Here is a 10,582-nt window from a genome sequence, read left to right as displayed (position 1 = left end):
TGGTGTGATTGTACATTGTATAATTTCCTTTTCGAGAATTTTTCACTCAAATGGAGAAGCCACCTCTTGCCGGTGGAGAGCTGCAAATTTGTCCTACGAGGCACTTATAGCCATTGAGCAGTGAGGGATCTTTTTTCGTGCCAGCACCTACTGCGACACGGGACCTCGGATAATGCGGTCTAGGTCTTATCCGTAGGACCGAATTCCACATCCTATGGTGGGATTCGAACCCACGACGTATTGGTCGACTCCTTACTACTGTACTTCGTGACTCTATAAAGAGCAGACGCCGTAACCACAGTGCCAAGCTGGCGACTGCGTCCAAGGGGGGGGGGGGAGAAAGAGAGAGAGAGAAAGAGTCATTATCCATATGTACTCGTGAAGATTATCTATGTTTAACTAAATGGTTAAAATGATTTAATTATAAAACACTATTAAAATGATATTATTTAAATATTTATTCATACAGAACCAGGACCTATATCTACTAGTATATAGGTCCCTGATAGAACGGATAACTTTTCTTCAAAAACTGAAAACGTTAGTATATATAAACATTGTTTTACGATTTAAAAAACTATTCGGGGCAGGGGTTGCTAGGAAGGGACGAATTGCTATATATAGCGAAATTTCCCACGGAAGACTATATTGAAACTTCCCCGGGGGAGTCCCAATGTATAGTCTTCCACAGGAAGCATCCCTATGTAGTCAGTCTTCCAGGGGAAATCTTACCATCTAGCGAGACTTCCGAGGGAATGGTATGTATCGGGTACATACCTGAACTTATAACAAACATCAGTCTTTTAAAAATTTAAGTTTGATTAATGAAGTATTAAGACAGAAAATTGAAAAAACTCGAATAACCCCGGCCCGGGTTTGCTTACCTAATTTTACCAACACTCTTAGCGAACACCCATGCCACCTAGCGTTATAATGCGGCACTAAATTCGGACAACTTGTATTCGTCTTCATTGAATATGCTTCATTGTTTGCGTAATTGAGTTAACGTTCGTAATAGTTATAATCATTTAAGAAACTGTATCAGTTTAAAGTTTAAAAGAACGTAAAATGAATTTACAAGAATAAAGCAACATAGAAGTAAGGGCAAAATGAAGAAGGATAAAAGTCAAAGTGAAATGTAATGAAGACGAATATGAAAACAATAAAGTGACATATAATTACAATAATAACAAAGCATAAAGAAGTAGGCAGAATAAGAATAAAAGCAAGATACATAGACTTTTGGCGGTAATTCCCTTCCATAAACTGCATATTCTTTTTCTTTAAGACATACTCATGCTTGTTGTCAAATACAAAGAAAATACTTTTTACAGGATTCACGTACAACTACAGGGCTTACAAACCCAGGCAGAGTTTCCCATCAACTGACGGTTGTAACAGGTGTACGTGTGGAACGGATGGGCGTGTCAGCTGCACAGAACGAGCATGTATAAGGCGTAGGTATACAATAAGATGGACGTGTCAGCTGCACAGAACGAGCATGTATTAGACGTAAGTATACAATTAGATGGGCGTGTCAGCTGTACAGAACGAGCATGTATAAGGCGTAGGTATACAATAAGATGGGCGTGTCAGCTGCACAGAACGAGCATGAAGTAGACGTAAGTATACAATTAGATGGGCGTGTCAACTGCGCAGAACGGGTATAAATAAGGCGTAGGCATACAATTAGATGGGCGTGTCAGCTGTACGGAACGAGCATGTATAAGGCGTAAGTATACATTAAGATGTGCGTGTCAGCTGTACACAAAGAGCGTGTATAAGGCATAGGTATACAATAAGATGTGCTGTACAGAACGAGCATGTATTAGGCGTAGGTATACAATAAGATGGACGTGTCAGCTGTACAGAACGAGCATGTATTAGGCGTAATTATACGATAAGATGGGCATGTCAGCTGCACAGAACCAGCTTGTGTAAGGCGTAGGTATTCAATAAGATGGGCATGTCAGCTGTGCAGAAGGAGCATGTTTAAGGTGTAGGTTTTCAATAAAAGCGTGTCAGCTGTACACAACGAGGATGTATAGGGCATAGGTATACAATAAGATGGGCGTGTCAGCTGCACAGAACGAGCATGTATAAGGCGTTGGTATACATTTAGATGGGCGTATCAACTGAACGGAGAGACCATGTATTAGGTATACTAAAAAGTAGTACGTGAAGATCTAAAGTGCCTGTCACTCGTGCTGGAAGAACGTACATGAAGTGTATGTATACAATAGTAGTACTAGTATATGTGGAGCAGATTGGTGTGCCAAATACTTGTAAGCACGTACAGTAGGAGAAGGCATACAAAATTTGGACAAATTATCTTTAAAAAATTACTTCAAATTGACCAAATTTTAAATGCTATATCAAGTGGATAAAAAAAACAATATTGAATTATGCATACATTGTATTAAGCTAATGTAAACCACTGTGTTTCGTAAATTAACATAAATTCGAAGCAGGAAATTTCAGTGATTTGTAGAAAAATATTGTTTTCAATGGAGTTGATTTCATGGTTGAAGAAATGCTAATTCATAGTTTTGTTTTCGAAATTAAGGAGTTCGTTGAGAACATGCAATGATTGTAGATTTTCTAATACCACCAACGCTTCAAAGTTATGCCCATACAAATAAAAGTAGTTTTTAAGGTAGAATATCCCTCTGATAAGAGAGATAACTTTCAGCATACATTTTGTCATGAAAGTCAGTGAATTGTGATGCCAGAGTTTACAAATTTCATTCATATAAAGGAACATTTTATAGTCAACTCAATCAAACCTCTTGTATTGTACAGATGTTTATTTCTAGTTTCTACCGCTAGCATATTTATTAATTATTCATAATAGTTAACCTAAATCATTTATACTCAGTTCCTTTAAACGGTGTAAATTGAGAAAATTCTATCTCTTAACATATAAGTCTTTTAATTGTACAGAAATTTTAGATGCAGAATTGTTAAAAACATTTGATTGATATTTTGTTTCATTAAAAAATATTTTCAAGGGCAATAATGGAACAATAACTCTTGTTAATGAATGCGTGTTATTTTACATGCAGAGAAAACAATTTGATATTCTGGTTTAAAAAGCAACGCTTCAGTATGTTTTCTATTGGGAATGAGATAGGTATGAGAGTAAATATTATTTTTATATATACCTCATATTTCTAATTTAATTGTGAGATAAAAAATAATTGATCTTTCTATTTACCGTATCAAATTTTCTTCACATCATGATTTGACATATTATTCATTTCTGAAAAAGTGAGCAACGCTTCATACTTCAAACTATTTTTCATCTGAATTTGATTGAGAATTTTTATGTGATTTTAGATATGCATTCCAGGATGGTGACTGAAGCTCATATTTGTAAATACCTATATGCCTAGAAAGGACTCCAAAACAGATTCTTAAAGTTTAACCAGTATAATCCTGAATATGGTAATAATTTTAATTATAAAGGAATCAGATTTTCTGATCATATTGCTTTTAGACTTGCAAATACTACATGTAACTTGAAGCTTTTCATGTAAAATTTGAAATGCAATCAAGTTTGACGAATTTCACACTACTAAGAGTTATCTCCCCTTGTCGGCATAACTCTCATTTTTCCCACTTTGTCCATTGTAAGTTACCTGATATTATTTTCAATCTTCAAACGTTATTGGACTATTTAGATCTGTACCGGTATTGCCGAAGTTTGGGGCAACATGAAAATCTTAATGAACGATATTCATTACAGATTTTATTTTTAAGATACTGACCAATAAATTTGGTAAGGTTACAGAGGGAAAAACAGGGCCTTATGCTGGATTGACCCCGCAACGGGGAATAACTTTTGTAAATTTAATGTGAAAGTTGTTTATTTTTTTTAACATATATTTTTTTTAACCTAAAGGACAAAAAGTATACACTTGGAACACACACAAAAACAGATGAGTCCATGCCAAGCTAAAGATTAATGCAGATGGTAGTTAGTTCAATTTTTCATTTTGTAACTCTTGGTTTTATCCAGATCGGACCTTACATATAATTAAGTCAGCTTCAGTATATAATAGAAGAATATGGAGATAACGAACAGTATTCAATCTCAAAGTCCATAAAACTATACAAAATAAGAGCAGAGCAAACACGGAACCCCGAAACATCAGAGGTGGGATCAGGTGCAATAATAAAACACCTATTTACTTACTATTCGGAAAATAGCTTGTTTATCATCTCCCTCAACAGCAAACTATTTCCCTCAGCTGCATCTTGGGGAGTTGTTGTCTTGGGGGACGATAAACTAGCTTTTGTTCCTATAGCCAGTAAATAGGTGTACATGAATACTGTTTTTAGCTCCTCTGAGCCAAAGGCTCAAAGAGCTAATGCTATGGCCATTTGTGCGGTGTGCATAAACTTTTTAGAATGTGGGCCATAACTCAAGATCCCCTTGGACAATCATTGTCAAATTTTCACAGAGCATCCTTGGCCCAAGGGCTACCATTTATACTAAAATTAGGGTTTGGACCCTTATACAAGGGGAGATAAACAGGAAGATAAAACCAAAAGAAGTCTATATTGGCCTAGAATTGTTAAACTTTGTGAGTTGAGGCATCTAGGGTTTTTGGAGAATGTCGACCAAAAAGTAGGTCACCATGACCTACTTATGGTATTTTATAGCTCTATTGAAATATCTTCAGTCCTAACTGGCTAAGAATCATTATGGAACTTTCTTGGTTGATGTATTTTGGGTCTTATAAACATAGAGGCTTCAAATACTAGTGATAGATTGTACAATTTATTAGAAGAGCAATTCAATGCCCTTGGGTTTCCAGTTGTCCATCGTCATACACTGTGCTCTGTCTGGTAAAATTTTAGCATTTACAGCATCCTCCCAACACCGCCACCCAAACTAAGGGGGGGTTAACCCCATGGATTAATCTAGGTTTTTGGGGAAACTACCCTTTCTGGAGAAATTGGGAAAATGAGCCGAGGTATGGGAACCACTTGAGCTAGTGCAGGGCAAGCCCTGCTTTGAGGCTAATTGACTTACAGCATTTTTATGACCATTTAAAATGCATGAAGTAGCAAATTAAAACCATATTTCTCATGTAATGAAAATTTTACTTTAAATTTTCAGTTTTTATGAAAGAAAAAGAACTATTTGAGGTTTTTGCTATTGTAAGGGGAATATTTTACTCATCAAAAGGGAAAAAATTAGATCTTCAGGGGAAATTTTCTGTAGGGGAAATACACCCATTATCGGTAGTAAATATGCCCTAGATTAATCCCTGAACCCATCAAAATTATTCAAAATTGTATTTTTTTGATTGGACATCAAGCAAACTATTAGCAAGATTTTAATAAGCATTGAGTCCTACTAAAATTATGAAATTCATATAGCCCCAGGGTAGGTGGATCAGATGTAAAGGCACAGCTTAATTAATTAATCATAAACTGAAAATGCATTGATTCATTGAAAATCTATAGAATGCTCCTAAGTTGAAAGCAAAAAGACTAAGTTCATGACAATGAGGAATAAGTTTTATACCCCTGTAATCAAAGATTCTGGAGTACATCTATATAGCTTTTGCCCTAGGCCTGTCTGTCTGTCTGCAAAATCTTTTCACATTGGCCATATTATTTTAGTGGGTGAAAGTATGGCCTTCATATTTCACAGACCTGGGTATTCATTGTGACAATACTTTTGTATTGGTACACCAAATTAACCTTTAGAATTGAACTTGGATTGTGACTAACTTTTAAGAAAGTTTCATAACTTGAATCTTGGCCATAACTTTTGAACAGTTGGTGCAAGGGCTTTCATACTTCACTTGTATATTTACTGTGACAAGACCTTTCAATGGGTATAAATTAAAATATTTGACGTTGAACTTCTAGTTTAACCCACTGTTTAAAAAAAAAATAACTTTGATCATAACTTTTGAGCTGGTAGTAGTAGGGCTTTCATATTTCACAGATTTATTCCTTGTGACAAGTCCTTCCTTGGATGTCAACAATTTGACCTTTGACCTTGACTTTGGAGTTTGACTTACACTTGGGAAACTTTAACCATAAGCTGGCATATGGGGTATTAGTATGTACAAACACATCTTTTTTTCCGAGTTCACGCACAAATCAATGCTATGTAATGAATTTTAGATAAGAGAATTACAAGGTAAATATTTGAGGATATAGTGAAAAAAATAGTTTAAAAGATCATGGTTTTGAATACTAAGAAATTAATTATTTAGTATTTATATTTAAGTTATACAGTGAATCAACCAGGATTAATATCAGGATAATAATAATGTTCAGGGGAAAAAATGGGTTTTTCCCTTATTCCATGCATCTAATATTTTCTTTTTCTTTACAGGCAAAAGAGAACTGGAGAAAAATGAATTGATGTTAACACACTCTACATTAAATTTGGTTTAAATCTAAATATGTCTTTTGTTGTGATTGCTTCAAGAGCAATTAAGGATCAGGAAATTTAAAGTGAAGGATAACCAGAAAGTGGATCATTCAACAGATGAAAAGAAAATATGCCTTTGAGGAAAATTATGTCAAATGCATGAATTGAATATTTAAATTTCACGTAATTTTTGTTTCACCAACGTTTACAATATGTGAAAAAAAATGTTCAAAACATGTGTTTAACCATGGTTTGACACATTTTTGTATGGTATTCATACATTTACTATATGAGCAGTGCAAATAATAAACCCATTAAACATGTTATGAAAAACATATGTTACACACACGTTGCACGTACGTTATTCATATGTGAAACGTATGAATAACATACGTGTGCAATATATGTGTAACGTTTGGTGGGCAATACGTACGTTTAACATATGTGACACGCATGATATTCACACGTGTGAAAACGTATGTATAACATACGTGGTATCTTTTTCATGGAAAACGTACGTGAAGTCACGTACGTGTCACATACGTTTAACATACGTGAAACGTACGTGGCACAATTAGCTGTGTAAGTGTCTGTATAAAACGTAAATAAAGTAAATGTTGCTGTGACTCTAATGGACGTGTATTCTGTACACTAAGTGTCTGTATAAAACGTAAGAAAAGTAAATGTTGCTGTGACTCTAATGGACGTGTATTCTGTACACTAAGTGTCTGTATAAAACGTAAGTAAAGTAAATGTTGCTGTGACGCTAATGGACGTGTATTCTGTACACTAAGTGTCTGTATAAAACGTAAGTAAAGTAAATGTTGCTGTGACTCTAATGGACGTGTATTCTGTACACTGAGGGCCTGTATAAAACGTAAGTAAAGTGAATATTGCTGTGACTCTAATGGACGTGTATTCTGTACACTAAGTGTCTGTATAAAACGTAAGTAAAGTACATGTAAATGTTGCTGTGACGCTAATGGACGTGTATTCTGTACACTTAGTGTCTGTATAAAATGTAAGTAAAGTGAATGTTGCTGTGACTCTAATGGACGTGTATTCTGTACACTAAGTGTCTGTATAAAACGTAAGTAAAGTAAATGTTGCTGTGACGCTAATGGAGATGTATTCTGTACGCTAAGGGCCTTATAAAACGTAAGTAAAGGAAAGCATCAGATCATTCAAATGGAGCAATTGGCATAAAGCACATAAAAAGACACTTTGAAACGCTTATAAACCCCTAGTGTATTCATAATAATTATTGAAACTTGTTATAGAAGATTTCAGCAAATTGTGATCGAATTTATTAAAACTTGAATTGATACAAGTTTGTACACTGGGGGAAATATATTCTAGGAAATTCCAGGTGCCAAAGAGAAGTAAACGTCCTCTGTTGACTATACTCACTAATCACGATATGTTTTATTCCTATTTTCCAGCTGCTGATCCCAGAGGTGGGATCAGATGCCTAAAAGGAATAAATATCTCTGTTGACTGATTTCGTCCGTCATAAGCCCTAATTTTGCATTCTTTTTGCTACTCCTAGAGGTGTCTGTTCCCAACCAAAGGTTGTCGGTCCTTGTAAGGGAGCATTCCGACGTTGATTGGTTTCACCCATCATTTTCCCAAAATTTGATATATTTTTTAGCTACATCCAGAGGTGTCTGTTCCCAGCCTAAGGTTGTAGGTCCCTGCAGGGGAGCATTCAGACGTTGGTGGTATAACAAATCGACCAAACGATGTGAACTATTTTCTTACGGCGGATGTAGAGAAAAACAAGAACAACTTCAGGACAAAATTCGCCTGTCTCATCCGTTGTAGAAGGGGATATTGTGAGTCACATTTCCTTGAAGAATCTGCTCATGTCAGTATTTTACCTCACTATAACATAACGAATTTTAGGGAGCTGATGTGTCTCAGGTTAAGGTCTTGGAGCAGTTTTCCTTTGTAAGAACTTCATTTCCCTATATTTATCAGGCATGCTTCCAGTGTGTTGCATTGTACCATATAAGTTTTAGATGCTGGATGCCACTTACATTTTCAGAATGAGTCGAGTAAGCAAGTTTTTAGTGCAGAAACTGTTAGGCTCATTATTACCAAACTTACATGGATGATAAGGATCCATACTACCAGGCTTGTTCCAGATGCTTGATCTGACCTATATTTTTTGGATGTTTAAAAAGGTTAGATTTTAATGCAGGTCTAATTTCAATGTAAATACGAGCAATATTAATGCAGGTTTAATTTCAATGTAACTATGAGCAATATTTTAAGCTAACTTGCATGAATGATACATCTAAGGCAGCACATTATTGCACTTACGTCAGTTGCTGAATCTGACTTACAATTTCCAGATAATTGACAAGGCAAAAGTTATGGGTGCAGGTATATCCCCAGAAAACTATAAAACATATAAAATGCTGGATTTGAATAGCATTTTCTTGATGGGCGACTCGTCTGAAGGATTTGGATAAGTCTATTACCAAGTAACTTTAAGCCCTCTCAGATCAAAATTGCATATATTGTGCATTTTGGAATGTAAATTCTAGGGTTTTAGTTAGTTGTGAGACTGCTTTACTTTCAAACAACTTTCGCTGAGCTGAACTCTATGTTTCATGCTAGCGTCGCCAATTGAAGGTTAACTGTTGTCAATTCAATTTTCAAAGGAATAGTCGTTGAAAACTTATTAACTGTAACATAGAACGCTGATAATAGGGTCTCAAACAAAGATCCGGTTCCTAGGTCTTGATCTCGAGCCATAAAGATACATACCTTTGTATTCGGCATAATTACACTCATTCGATCGGACTCTGCAGGTACATCAATTTTTCTAGAAACAATAGTTCTGATTTACAAATGCTATTAAATCAATAGATGTGAAAGAAGGAAATATATCTAGTCTGAATACCTCAACGCTCTGGAAGGGTAGGACAGAGGCCCTACCTGGGGTTGAATCTCGGTTGAGACCTGATTTTTCACAAACGGTGACACTTTGCGGAATGAATGCATAAAAAAGAAGTTTGAGAAGATATCAATATAAAAAATCTCTACAGACACGTCATGTGGGCTTCAATACGATGGGTTCAATCAAATTAAGTAAAAACACAGACAAAATTTACATTTCTTATGAAATAAACCAACAAAATTATTACCAAATACTAGTAGGTAAATTTGCTTGCGATGTTTTTAAAAGATCATACAGAAAATATAGAATTTATTAAAAGCAGACCTTGAAAATCAAAACCTAGAACTTTTTTTTTTTCAAATTTGAGAAACGACTTGACCTTAAAGGTTTTTGAAGCTATTTATTAGCATTTGTGTGATGTGCGTTAACTTTTCAAATATGGGCCCTATCTTAAGAGCGTGTCTCAGAGAAAAACATGCAAAATCTGAAAAATCGTCCAGGAGGGTCTACAAACCTTTTCATTTTATCATATATTTTTAAGGTCTAGGTTGTCTGAGGATCTAAAATTTAAATTTGAAAAGTGTGCCATGTGTTTCTCTTTTTAGTAACAGCCCTGTTTCTATATTTAGCAAAAATTGGCATAAAATAGTAGGTGCAAATATGAAAGTTTGAGACCTTGCAAAATCAATTGAAAAATTTTTGCAATGCCAGATATTAATTATATCATCAACACATACATGTCAAAGATGAAAAAAAATTATTTTTCACAATGATTGCATCTATATGTATTCTATGATCGAACCATGAGTAAAGCTAAATCTAGAACTTTAGATTTATTATCCTTGTTTAGTGCAATGGTACAGCTTAAATGGAGAAAATAATTTGATCTAATAATGTGCTTTATGATAATTTATTTATGTTCTATCAAATATTAAAAATTCACTGATGGCTTTTAATAGGACATATAACAAATAATTGGTGGAAATGATGACCTTTCGATGTTAGCCAAGCTCTCCATTTGTATCTTAAAATTGTTCAAATGTAATGAATATTGCTTCAATTGATGATTAATAATTTTATTTTAATGTAAATAAATGCTGAAAAAGACAATCAAAATTAAAACCGTCGTGAAAGTTTAAAATATTCACCAAAATTGATAAAGAAAGATAATAAAATGAGTGTTATTTGTGTGTTGAAGAGTTATCTCCCGTAGTAGAACTCTCCATACAAAAAAGGAGAAAATTTTATTGCAATACTGAGGGGGCAGAGGA

The 10,582-nt window shown here is 34.7% G+C and overlaps 1 long non-coding RNA gene across 1 annotated transcript; it reads left to right on the top strand.

Moving 5' to 3' along the window:
- Positions 1-3,356: 3,356 nt before the first annotated feature.
- LOC134277718 (uncharacterized) lies at positions 3,357-6,765 on the top strand. The gene is made up of 3 exons (XR_009994317.1): positions 3,357-3,447; positions 3,905-3,976; positions 6,365-6,765. It is a non-coding gene; the product is annotated as an uncharacterized LOC134277718 (long non-coding RNA).
- The last annotated feature ends 3,817 nt before the right edge of the window (positions 6,766-10,582 follow it).

The sequence above is a fragment of the Saccostrea cucullata genome, unplaced genomic scaffold, assembly GCF_032062105.1.
Source record: "Saccostrea cucullata isolate Sc308-1 unplaced genomic scaffold, CSIRO_AGI_Scuc_v1 ctg6628, whole genome shotgun sequence".
Lineage (NCBI taxonomy): Eukaryota > Metazoa > Mollusca > Bivalvia > Ostreida > Ostreidae > Saccostrea > Saccostrea cuccullata.
Note: the sequence above shows the minus strand (reverse complement) of the source record. Positions and strands in the feature narration are given on the sequence as shown.